We start from the raw sequence: 12,500 nt of genomic DNA on the forward strand, positions 1-12,500 counted from the left end.
GACTTTTTGTCAACCGACGTGCAGTTCAGACAATTTATTGTCCTGCTCGTCAAGAGTCGGTCCGGTATTGCAGTACCTCCGGAATCGGCTCGCCTCCCCTCTGGGGGAGTTTGTATACATTTATTCACAACCTGTAGCATGGTAAAGCCCATAGAAAAAGCCTTGGCAACCGTTGCTAATCACTCTGGCTTCAGTTCAGTACACGAATGAATCTTTCGCCTTTTACTAAAGATTTCCGTGGACAGGAGCAATTTCAATGAGTCTTAACAGACTTTTTTTCGGCTGTCGACAGTCTTCTGACATCGGCAGCTTGCATACTATTTATCATACAAAAACATGGCTCAAGAAGAATTATTTTCCGGTTTTTCTTAGCTTCCAATTATGTGACAAAGAAAATTTCATAAAGAATTTTCGTAGGTTTTTTCACAGAATATGTTATTTTCATTTTAGTTGATGTTTTTATTTCATGTTTTATTTTCTAATGTACTTATTGGGTGCTGAAAGAGCCATAAAAACCTCATAATCGAACAATTTACTAAAAAATTATTAATATTGAAAGATTTAAATTTCGAAATAACCTACCTACGGTTAATCTACACGCGTTTAGAAGCCGTAAAAAAATATTTTCGACTTTGTAATGGACCAAACAAAAAATATAGAAAAAATTATCGAAAAAAAAAATCTTTTAAAACTTACCTTACGTTAGTCCTTATGCGTTGCGAAGCTCAAAAAAAATATTTTCGACATTATAATAGAACAAACAAAGAAAATAGAAAAATTTTCCAAAAAAATAAAAAGTCGAAATTCGAAAAAAGAAGAAAAGTGGTCCTTTTCTAGGAGTTTTTTATTCCCAAAAAATGGGTTGATGTCCCCGTAACCCCTAAAAAAAGGGGGTCGAAATAACATTTTTTCATCATGCTTCAAATGGGCTGAAAAATTTTTTACGGGGTCTCTGGACCAAACAAAAACGATCTGTCGAGTCAGAATTCCGAAAATCGAAAATTCCCGAAATTTCTGTACTTAAAAGGCGGGGCGCCCACTATCGACAAAAGTGTGCCAAAACCCACAAACGTTGTGTTACGCGCGCTAAGATAAACACAAGCCTGATTGCTGAAAATGTATTCTATTTGAATAAGGTAAGTATCAACATCAAGGAAGCAATTCCTTTATTATAAACTCATACTCTGATATGCGCTAATATTGCTCGTGAATTGTTATTTAGTTTAAAAATATAATTTATATTACTTTTATTTTATTTTAATTCTATATAATAACTATTTTATATTTTTATTAAAAATTTTCTTGTTCAGTTTCTAAGCAACCACAGTTACGTTTATATGTTTAATTCTATTGTATTCTATATTTATCGATAATTTAATAAATGTTTTAAAAGACTATTCTGGTTTTCCACGCTCTCTTCAAAAATGTGAGTTCTTTTAATTCTTCCACTTAATTATTCATTTTAAAGTAAAACAACTAGTTATACATATTATTATATTATAATGTATGTGTATTAGATACTATTATTTTATAACATAAACATAGATGAGTTATTAAATTAAACGTCAAATATTTTATTACCTAAAATTAAGTTAATCGTAAAATCTGATGTAGTATGAGATATTCTTTAGAAACTAACTATAAATATTCTTGAAGTAAAACAAAACCATCTATAAATAGAACAATGAGAAATAGTAAAACAAACTAAACACAACATGTTTATTTTAACATTGTTTTTTATTTAGTTTAATCACTTAATAAACTTTACTTCTAATCATAGTATTTAATATAGAATATAGTTAACAATCTTTTAAACAAAGTCTTAAATAAAGTTACAGGGAGTAATTGTAATTAAAACACCAAAAAAAAAGGTTTTAATAAAAAAAATACTTACATCAAGTTAAAATTTTATAAGGATTAATTTTAAAATATCAAATTGATTGTAAATCAAGTGCAAATAGGTTTTTTAAACAAACCGAAGGGTTTATAAAGGCTTGTAAACGCTTTCAAACGCCTACGACCATACCACACTGAGCACACCCCATCTCGTCCGATCTGGGAAGTTAAGCAGTGTCGGGCGTGGTTAGTACTTAGATGGGTGACCGCTTGGGAATACCACGTGCCGTAGGCTTTTGCTTTTTGAATTCATCTTTTTTGTACTATTTTTCTTTCTGACCTATTTATACTTATTACTCGTTTATTTACATTTCTTTAACGCTTAAAAGAAAAGTAAATTCTAGTTATTAGCAAATAAAAACGTAAGCCAATCAGATAACGTTATTTGCTGTTTAAACCAATTAGAGCGCTAAAAAAGTGGTTTGACCAGTTTGAGATATCGAAAAAATAATGGCACCATCTTGTAGAGTACAATTTTCTGAGTTAAAATTAATACAATTAGTCTTTTATACTAAAACTTAAAAGTTTTTTTGTCCAAAAACAAATAAAAGCGTGGCTACTTGAAAAATCAAACGAAAATAAATTTTGCACTTTTGTATTGTGAGTCATAATAAGTTATTTACTGTTACCAACAGATACTAGCAAAAGCTTTTTAAAGTTTTGTATTAACTTAATGTATTTGTAATTACTTTTACTTAATAGAAACTATTGAATTACGTTTACTTAGTTTACTTTTGTATGTGTATTAAATATATAGCAATTTTGCTTGAACTTAAATAAAGATTATTAAACTATTAAAAGAAAACTATCAAAGTTTACTAACTCAAAAGCTAAATCTTAGTTATATTGTTATAAACATTTATGTTGTAATTTACTAATAACTAAATGAGTTTATTTCAAACAAAAAGAATTAAATAATGTTATGTTATGTCAAGCCTACTATATGAGGTATATAGGTATATAAGGTATACAAGCTTATGTTTGAAAGTTATAATAATTAAAATAAAAATAAATATTTAGTTGGTAAAATTTGTATTTAATATGCTTTGAAATTAGAGTTAGTATAGATGTTTTTTTTTAAATATAATAAATATAAGTATTTAGTTACTAATAATAAACTAAAATACCAATTTTGTAGTTATTACAAAAAAAAAAACTTATCTTACTTAAAGTTCACTGTAATTGAAACATTATACAAAAGCTTTATAATTATAAGCTTTGAATAATTCTATTTGAATAAATAATAGATTCATAACTATATTCATGTTTGCATATTTAAATTATAAAAAGTTAGTGTTTTGTGTATTGACTTTATGATTATTTTATTTTAGTAACTGTTAGTTTTATACTTTAATAAAAGAAATATGGTTAACAAGTAAGTTAAAAATGAAAGAAGCATAAAAAAACACACTAATTAACTGCTTATTCAATAGTTTGATTATTTAATTATTTTTCTGTTATATAGTTTAATCGTATTGTATAAAAAATACAGAGGTTTAAAGTAAGTTTGAATAAAAATAAAACAAAACATATAATATAAGCATTAGTTAAAATACATAGTTTTTTTTTCTAAAAAAATTTAATTCTTTAATAATAAGTAGTAATTTAAATAAAAAATAATACAAGTAAAGTTATACAATATATATACTATAGTTTGTCAAACTAGGCAAACACTACTAGGCAAAAAACAAACTAGGCAAAAAACCTACAAAGTAGGCCACCACTACAATCCTATGTTCCAACTGGAAATTCAATGAGATCGTTACTGTACTTGTGATGAACGTTGATAATCCCCAAGATTGTAAGTCGAAGGCCTTACCCAACCTAACCAGCGCACTGGTTTTCTTACAACTGAATTAATCAACATTTATTATTGAATATAATCATTATTGATAGATAGAGGAATGTTGACAATCAACAACAGATTGTAGGTCAAAGGCATTACTCGACCCAAGTACCCACAACCTAGATTGAACAACATTTATTAGATAGATTTGTTTAATGATAGATAGAGGAATATTGTCAATCCACAACAGATTGTAAGTCAAAGGCATTACTCGACCCAAGTACCCACAACCTAGATTGAACAACATTTGTTAGATAGATTAGTTAGATAGATAAATAGTACAGTATAATCTCAAAGAATTTGAAGCCCGAACATTGAACGATAGTGGTGTTTCGTGACGACTAGCGGGATTCGATCTTACAACCTTCTGCTTATGAGTCAGCTGATAAGACCACTGACCCACCGCGCCACGACAAAGATAAAGAAATATTTTGCTATATAAATAGGTTGATTTTTATAATTTTGTTATACAGTGTCAATTACAGTGAACTTCAAGTAAGATATACAACAGTATATATATTTCCGAGTCTGACTTTGAGTACTTTTTATATATTATTAACAAGATTTTTTAGGAGTAATATCTGTTTAGTTCTTTAATATATCTTTAAAATAATAATATTTTTTAAGGTGTTTAAAACTTTTAGAAGCTGTATGTAATGTCTTTTAGTTTAATAGTTCTTTTAAATTAGTAAAAAAAATAAACATGGTTGAGTTATCAAATTAAACAAAATAGAACGTCAAGTATTTAATTACTAAAATTAATTTAATTAAAAAAAAATCTCAGGTAATCTAAAATGTCAGGAATTATTTAAAAATAAATATAAATTTAAAACTTATTATATTGAAAAGATTGATGAATAATACTCTTGAATGTATGCAATGTTTGTATTTGTAATGCAATAACATAAATGGATAGATCAATGACAAATTGTAAACATATTGTATTATTTTATTTTACGATTTTATTTTATTTATTTAATAATTCAATAAACTTTACTTCTACTTTTCCTGGTCTTAGGTAATTTATAGATAACAATTATTTAAACAAACACTTTTGTACAGTTACAATACAGTTTTAGTACAGTTTGGGAGTAACTGTTGATTAAAAAAACAAAAAAAAAGTTAATTCAGGTTAAAATTTTATAAGGAATAATTTTAAAATATCAAATTGATTGTAAATCAAGTGCAAATAGGTTTTTTAAATAAACCGAAGGGTTTATAAAGGCTTGTAAACGCCTTCAAACGCCTACGACCATACCACACTGAGTACACCCCATCTCGTCCGATCTGGGAAGTTAAGCAGTGTCGGGCGTGGTTAGTACTTAGATGGGTGACCGCTTGGGAATACCACGTGCCGTAGGCCTTTGCTTTTTGAATTCATCTTTTTTGTACTATTTTTCTTTCTGACCTATTTATACTTATTACTCGTTTATTTACATTTCTTTAACGCTTAAAAGAAAAGAAAATTCTAGTTATTAGCAAACAAAAACCTTAGCCAATCAGATAACGTTATTTGCTGTTTGCTTATTTGCTGTTTAAACCAATTAGAGCGCTAAAAAAGTGGTTTGACCAGTTTGAGATATCGAAAAAATAATGGCACCATCTTGTAGAGTACAATTTTCTGAGTTAAAATTAATACAACTAGTCTTTTATACTAAAACTTTAAAGTCTTTTTGTCCAAAAACAAATAAAAGCGTGGCTACTTGAAAAATCAAACGAAAATAAATTTTGCACTTTTGTATTGTGAGTCATAATAAGTTATTTACTGTTACCAACAGATACTAGCAAAAGCTTTTTAAAGTTTTGTATTAACTTAATGTATTTGTACTTAGTTTAAATTAATAGAGTTTATTTGGTTTACTTTATTATGTGTATTGAATGTGCTAGTATCTAAAAATAAATACAACTAAAACAAAACAAACAAGGAGAGTACTTGAATAGAACCAACACAATTTACAGACCAGTTGTGTACTAAATTTAAAGAAATTCTGAATAGTGAATATGCAATTATTATTATAAGTTCAAAGTTCACTTTAATTTAAATTAATGTATTTTGTAAATTGGTTTTATTTAATACGATAGTAGTGAATTACTTTATTTAATTTACTTTAGTATGTGTTGTATAACTTTATTTAAACCAGAAGCAAAACGGGATTATACTTTCAATAAACTACACAATTTACAGACCAGTTGTGTACTAAATAAAAAGCTATTGTGAATGGTGAATATGCAATTATTATTATAAGTTTATAAGTTCACAGTTTACAAAAGCTTTAGAATTTAGTTACTATTTTGTTCATATTTGCATATCTAATTTATGAAAAGTTAGTGTTATGTGTATTGGCTTTTTAATTTCTTTATTTGTAGAACTGTTAGTTTTATATTCTAAAGAAACATTTTTAAATAAATATGTTTAACAAGTAACTTAAAAATGGAAGAAATATATTGTATATATTGAACTATTTATATTTATTCTAGCTATTTGCTTAGTGTATTTATTAATGTGATTATTTTATTTTGTTGTTTGTCTTATAGTTTAATCGTATTGTGTTGAAATATATATATAACAAATACAGAGGTTTAAAGTAAGTTTAAATGAAAATAAAATAAGACATATAGTTGAAATATAAGTTTAAAAAAATAGTTTTTTTTTTTTTTTTTTTCTTTGTTTGTTTGATTGTTTGTTTATTATATAATCGCGACGTGTCATTTTATTACTTTTAAGCATACTAAATATAATAATAGGTATAGTTATAGGAAAAATTCAATTAGTTTCTAATGTAATAAAAAAGTTTATTTCCACAAATAAATAAATACCTGAAAAATCAAATGAAAAATAAATTTCGCACTCCTGTATTGTGAGTCATAATAGGTTATTTACTGTTACCAACAGATACTAGCGAAGGCTTTTTAAAGTTCTATGTTAATTCAATGTATTTGTACTTAGTTTTATTAAAATGACAGTATTGATGGTTACGTTTATTAAGTATGTTTATTTAACGTTATGTAACTCAAGTAAAACCAGAAGCAAATAAGGAGACTACTTTCAATAAACTACACAATTTACATACCAATTGTATACTAAACTTAAAGCTATTCTATTTTATTCTTGATAGTTATTTTAAAGTTATTAAATTATACAAATGTATTTTGTAAAGTAGTTTTATAAAGTTACTATAGTTTATTTAACTTACTATAGTATGTGTTATATAATTTTAATTAAACCAGAAGCAAAAAGGGAGACTACTTTAAATAAACTACACCATTTATTGTTATATATAACTCTAATAAAACCAGAAGCAAAAAGGGAGACTACTTTAAATGAACTACACAAATTAAAAATATATTATTATTTATAAATCAATCGTGTTGTGTTTCAAAATACATTTTTCAAATAATGTTTTACAAGTATTTATCAGTTATTTAGTTTTCTTTTTATAGTTTAGCCGTATTGTTTTATTTATTTGTTATTATTTTTATTTAATTGTTTGCTTATTATATTTATCGCCATGTGCTTAAAAAATAAAACAACTATAAAGGTTAAAAAAGTAAGTTTAAATAAAAATAAAATGAAACATACAAAATAAGCTTATGATTTTTTATTATTATTATTATTATTATTATTATTTTTATTTTATTGTTTGTTTATTATATCTATCGCCATGTGCTTAAAAAATAAAACAACTATAAAGGTTAAAAAAGTAAGTTTAAATAAAAATAAAATGAAACATACAAAATAAGCTTATGATTTTTTATTATTATTATTATTATTATTATTATTTTTATTTCATTGTTTGTTTATTATATCTATCGCGATGTGCTTAAAAAATAAAACAACTATAAAGGTTTAAAAAGTAAGTTTAAATAAAGATAAAATGAAACATATAAAATAAGCTTATGTTTGATTTTTTTATTTTACTTTTATTAAATTGTTTGCTTATTATATTTATCGCGATGTGCTTAAAAGAATAGAACAAATACAAAGGTTTAAATTGTAAGTTTTAAATAAAATAAAATGAAACATACAAAATAAGCTTATGATTTTTTATTATTATTATTATTATTATTATTATTATTTTTATTTCATTGTTTGTTTATTATATCTATCGCGATGTGCTTAAAAAATAAAACAACTATAAAGGTTTAAAAAGTAAGTTTAAATAAAGATAAAATGTAACATATAAAATAAGCTTATGTTTGATTTTTTTATTTTATTTTCATTTAATTGTTTGTTTATTATATTTATCGCAATCTGCTTAAAAAAATAAAACGAGTATTAAGGTTTGAAAAGTAAGTTTAAATAAAAATAAAATAAAAATATAAAATAAGCTTATGTTTTTTTTTTTTTTTTTTTTATTATTATTATTTTTATTCAATTTTTTGTTTATTATATTTATCGCAATGTGCTTAAAACGATAAAACAAATATAAAGATTTAAAAAGTACGCTTAAATAAAAAATAATACAAATAAAGTTTATTTATAATAAATATATATATATTTAAAACATTAAAAAAAGTAGTTTATACATATTTTTTTTTATTTATTTCTTTTAAACATATTAAATAAAGTATAAAAAAGTATTAAAACATTTAAACGTAGCATAAATAAGCTTAAAACATTAAAATAATCGAAAAGAAACAAAGAAATTGAAAAAAATCGGAAAAAATCGGCAAAAAAAGTTCAACAGCAACATTTGAGCATCATACACGTATGCATTACTTTACACTAGTGAGAGAGACGTGTTTGTGCGTTCGGTCGACTTGACGAGAAAGCGGGCTTAAAGCATTACTGTTTAGCACCCGAGGCGCGGCTATTGCAGCGGCGGCGAACGTGCTATGTAAACGCATTGGAGCAGCGTATGAAAAACTACAAGCGTCCAGCGGCGGTAGGCTTATAGCTTTGCGAAGTCGTCGAGACGAGTAGCCGACGCAGGCAGGCACGGCTCGAGGCGGGTAACTGCAGCAGACAGATGGCGTGTTGCTGCTGACGAGTTAACCGGCAGAAGGCAAACGGTTGGTCGGGAGAAAGAACAGTCAGTTGTATAGCTGCATGCTGCAGTCGACGCGGGCTGGCGCTTTAAACAGCAAAAGGCCGGCGCCGACTTTCAGTAACGTTCGCAAGGCTTTTAAGCCGAGTGATAGAAAAGGTCTGTATTTATACAGTAAAAACGCTCAGTCGAGCAACGGGTTTAAACGCCCTCGGATAGTTATCTGGTTGATCCTGCCAGTAGTCATATGCTTGTCTCAAAGATTAAGCCATGCAAGTGTAAGTACGAGCTCACGTACAGTGAAACTGCGAATGGCTCATTAAATCAGTTATGGTTCATTTGATTGTACGCTTTTACATGGATAACTGTGGCAATTCTAGAGCTAATACATGCGTAAAGCGCCGAACTGACGTGAGGCGCGCATTTATCAGACCAAAACTAACCGGCTTTCGGGTCGTTACAATGGTGACTCTGGATAAGCTTGCGGATCGCACGGCCTAGTGCTGGCGACATCTCATTAAAGCAACTGCCCTATCAACTATCGTCGGTACGGTATCGGCCTACCGAGGTTGTAACGGGTGACGGAGAATCAGGGTTCGATTCCGGAGAGGGAGCCTGAGAAACGGCTACCACATCCAAGGAAGGCAGCAGGCGCGCAAATTACCCATTCCCGGCTCGGGGAGGTAGTGACGAAAAATAACAATGCAGACCTCGTACGAGGTCCTGCAATTGGAATGAGTACACTTTAAACTTTTTAACGAGTATCCATTGGAGGGCAAGTCTGGTGCCAGCAGCCGCGGTAATTCCAGCTCCAAAAGTGTATATTTAAGTTGTTGCGGTTGAAAAGCTCGTAGTTGGATATAGGGACGGCGAGGTTGGTCGGTCGAAAGGCTAGCACTGGCCTTGTTGTTCTTGTTGGTCGGTGCCTTCGCGGTGCTCTTAACTGAGTGTTGCGGTGGTCCGGCAAGTTTACCTTGAAAAAATTAGAGTGTTCAAAGCAGGCTTTACGCTTGTATAATGTTGCATGGAATAATGGAATAGGACCTCGGTTCTATTTTGTTGGTTTTCGGAGCACGAGGTAATGATTAATAGGAACGGACGGGGGCATCCGTACTGTGCCGTTAGAGGTGAAATTCTTGGATCGGCGCAAGACGAACGACTGCGAAAGCATTTGCCAAGAATGTTTTCTTTAATCAAGAGCGAAAGTCAGAGGTTCGAAGACGATCAGATACCGTCCTAGTTCTGACCTTAAACGATGCCGACTAGCGATCGGGCAGTGTCGAACTTAAGAACTGTCCGGCAGCTTCCGGGAAACCAAAGTCTTTGGGTTCCGGGGGAAGTATGGTTGCAAAGCTGAAACTTAAAGGAATTGACGGAAGGGCACCACCAGGAGTGGAGCCTGCGGCTTAATTTGACTCAACACGGGAAATCTCACCCGGCCCGGACACAGCGAGGATTGACAGATTGAGAGCTCTTTCTTGATTCTGTGGGTGGTGGTGCATGGCCGTTCTTAGTTGGTGGAGCGATTTGTCTGGTTAATTCCGATAACGAACGAGACTCTTACTTGCTAAATAGCTGCTCGACCCATTGGGTCGGAGACAACTTCTTAGAGGGACTAGTGGCGTTTAGCCACACGAGATTGAGCAATAACAGGTCTGTGATGCCCTTAGATGTTCGGGGCCGCACGCGCGCTACACTGACCGGATCATCGTGTGTTCCCTAGGCCGAAAGGTCCGGGTAATCCGTTGAACCCCGGTCGTGCTAGGGATAGGGACTTGCAATTGTTTCCCTTGAACGAGGAATTCCCAGTAAGCGCGAGTCATTAGCTTGCGTTGATTACGTCCCTGCCCTTTGTACACACCGCCCGTCGCTACTACCGATTGAATGGTTTAGTGAGGTCCTCCGATTGAGCCTGGTACGTGCGGCAACGCACTCGCCGGTGTTCGAAAAGACGATCGAACTTGATCATTTAGAGGAAGTAAAAGTCGTAACAAGGTTTCCGTAGGTGAACCTGCGGAAGGATCATTAACGAATCGAAATTTGATTTCAAGCGACGTCTCTTCTTCGAAGGGACCGAGCCCTGTAACTGTTATAGTTCGGTCGCGTTGCTTTCTGACAGCGGGAGTAATAATTCAGCACGCAAGTGCTGGCGCGGCCGCTTCTTTTTGAACACGATTTTTTGGTTGCATTGAGATTGATTAACACGAGAGATCTCTTAGCGGTGGATCACTCGGCTCGAGCGTCGATGAAGGACGGAGCTAGCTCCGAGAAGTAATGTGAATTGCAGGACACATTGAGCATCGATATTCTGAACGCGTATTGCGGCCTCGGGTAATCCTGGGGCCACGTCCGTCTCAGGGTCTTTAACACACCGATCCTTTCATTAGTTTGAAAGTGCCTGCGACTCGTTTCTTAATTAAGGAGCGTGTCGTCAAAGACAGCTGGTCTGGCGATTTCACAGCTGAAGCGTGAGCAGCCTGCTGGCCTCGGGTGAGGTAGCAACGACGGTAGGTGCTCGAGAATAAGTTAAGTGACTTCAAAAGGCCGACGTACAAAGCGCATGTACTTTTGTAGTACATCACTTTTGACCTGAGATCGGGCGGGACGACCCGCTGAACTTAAGCATATCACTAAGCGGAGGAAAAGAAACTAACAAGGATTCCCCTAGTAACGGCGAGTGAAGCGGGATAAGCCCAGCGCTAAATCCGAGCCTTTTTGGAGGGCGAGGAAATGTAGCGTATGGAATTCAGCATGCGGCGAACCAACGACTGCCCACGTTCTTCTGATCGAGGCCTTTTCCCAGAGCGGGTGTTAGGCCCTTGGCGGCGGTCGTAATTCGTCCTAGCGGTTTTCCCGGAGTCGGGTTGTTTGGAAATGCAGCCCTAAGCGGGTGGTAAACTCCATCTAAGGCTAAATACTGGCTCGAGACCGATAGCGAACAAGTACCGTGAGGGAAAGTTGAAAAGCACTTTGAAGAGAGAGTTAAAGAGTACGTGAAACCGCTTGGAGGCAAACGGAGGCGCCCATCGAGTCGCCGGACGTTTTCAGGCGCTGCGAGAGCTGTCCTACTGTTTGAGTGATCTTCGGAGACTCTTACGGTTGCGCTGGCGTCGCGGCGCTGCACTAGCGTTCGGCGAGGGCCGCGACCGGTTGCTGGGCTGACTTTGGTCGTTCGCAAGGTAGCTCTTCTTCGGAAGAGTGTTATAGGCGTTCGATTAGCTTCGGCTCGGCGACCGAGGAGAGATTCCGCGTCGGTCTTCGGACAGGCTGCGTGTTGATCGCTGGAATACGGCTTTGGAAACTGCTCGCAGTCTCTAGAGTTTGTACAAGGCCTTCTTCGCGTTAGCGCTCAGACGCCAGGGGTCTGCGGCTTAAGCTGGCCACGTCTCCGACCCGTCTTGAAACACGGACCAAGGAGTCTAACACGCGCGCGAGGTGTTGGGCAGTACGAAACCCGAAAGCACAGTGAAGGCAAACGAGGCGAGATCCTTTCATTAGGCGCATCGCCGGCCGATCCCATAGGCCGCGTCCTAGGGGTCGAGCAAGAGCGTGCTTGTTGGGACCCGAAAGATGGTGAACTATGCCTGAACAGGCTGAAGCCAGAGGAAACTCTGGTGGAGGGCCGTAGCGGTTCTGACGTGCAAATCGATCGTCGAATTTGGGCATAGGGGCGAAAGACTAATCGAACCATCTAGTAGCTGGTTCCTTCCGAAGTTTCCCTCAGGATAGCTGGCGCTTAGTCGCAGTTTTATCTGGTAAAGCGAATGATT

General features: G+C 33.4%; 6 non-coding genes and 1 pseudogene across 6 annotated transcripts in view; all 7 read left to right on the forward strand.

Annotated features, from left to right (window-relative positions):
- LOC145847032 (U2 spliceosomal RNA) overlaps positions 1-98 on the forward strand; it is a 196-nt gene extending 98 nt beyond the window's left edge. Inside the window, exon 1 of the small nuclear RNA XR_014371023.1 lies at positions 1-98. This exon is cut by the window's left edge and continues 98 nt beyond it. This is a non-coding gene — a small nuclear RNA (U2 spliceosomal RNA).
- Positions 99-179: 81 nt separating this feature from the next.
- LOC145847034 (U5 spliceosomal RNA) lies at positions 180-294 on the forward strand. The gene has a single exon (XR_014371025.1). It is a non-coding gene; the product is annotated as a U5 spliceosomal RNA (small nuclear RNA).
- Positions 295-2,012: 1,718 nt separating this feature from the next.
- Positions 2,013-2,131, forward strand: LOC145847025 (5S ribosomal RNA). Its single transcript, XR_014371017.1, has one exon. It is a non-coding gene; the product is annotated as a 5S ribosomal RNA (ribosomal RNA).
- Positions 2,132-4,986: 2,855 nt separating this feature from the next.
- On the forward strand, positions 4,987-5,105 carry LOC145847045 (5S ribosomal RNA). The gene has a single exon (XR_014371033.1). It is a non-coding gene; the product is annotated as a 5S ribosomal RNA (ribosomal RNA).
- Positions 5,106-8,950: 3,845 nt separating this feature from the next.
- On the forward strand, positions 8,951-10,758 carry LOC145847037 (small subunit ribosomal RNA). The gene has a single exon (XR_014371028.1). It is a non-coding gene; the product is annotated as a small subunit ribosomal RNA (ribosomal RNA).
- Positions 10,759-10,940: 182 nt separating this feature from the next.
- On the forward strand, positions 10,941-11,093 carry LOC145847029 (5.8S ribosomal RNA). The gene has a single exon (XR_014371020.1). It is a non-coding gene; the product is annotated as a 5.8S ribosomal RNA (ribosomal RNA).
- Positions 11,094-11,315: 222 nt separating this feature from the next.
- The window catches only part of LOC145847043 (large subunit ribosomal RNA), a pseudogene marked incomplete at its 3' end in the record, with an annotated part of 2,620 nt that continues 1,435 nt past the window's right edge, over positions 11,316-12,500 (forward strand).

Source organism: Thalia democratica, unplaced genomic scaffold (genome assembly GCF_965202585.1).
Source record: "Thalia democratica unplaced genomic scaffold, ktThaDemo2.hap1.1 HAP1_SCAFFOLD_774, whole genome shotgun sequence".
Lineage (NCBI taxonomy): Eukaryota > Metazoa > Chordata > Thaliacea > Salpida > Salpidae > Thalia > Thalia democratica.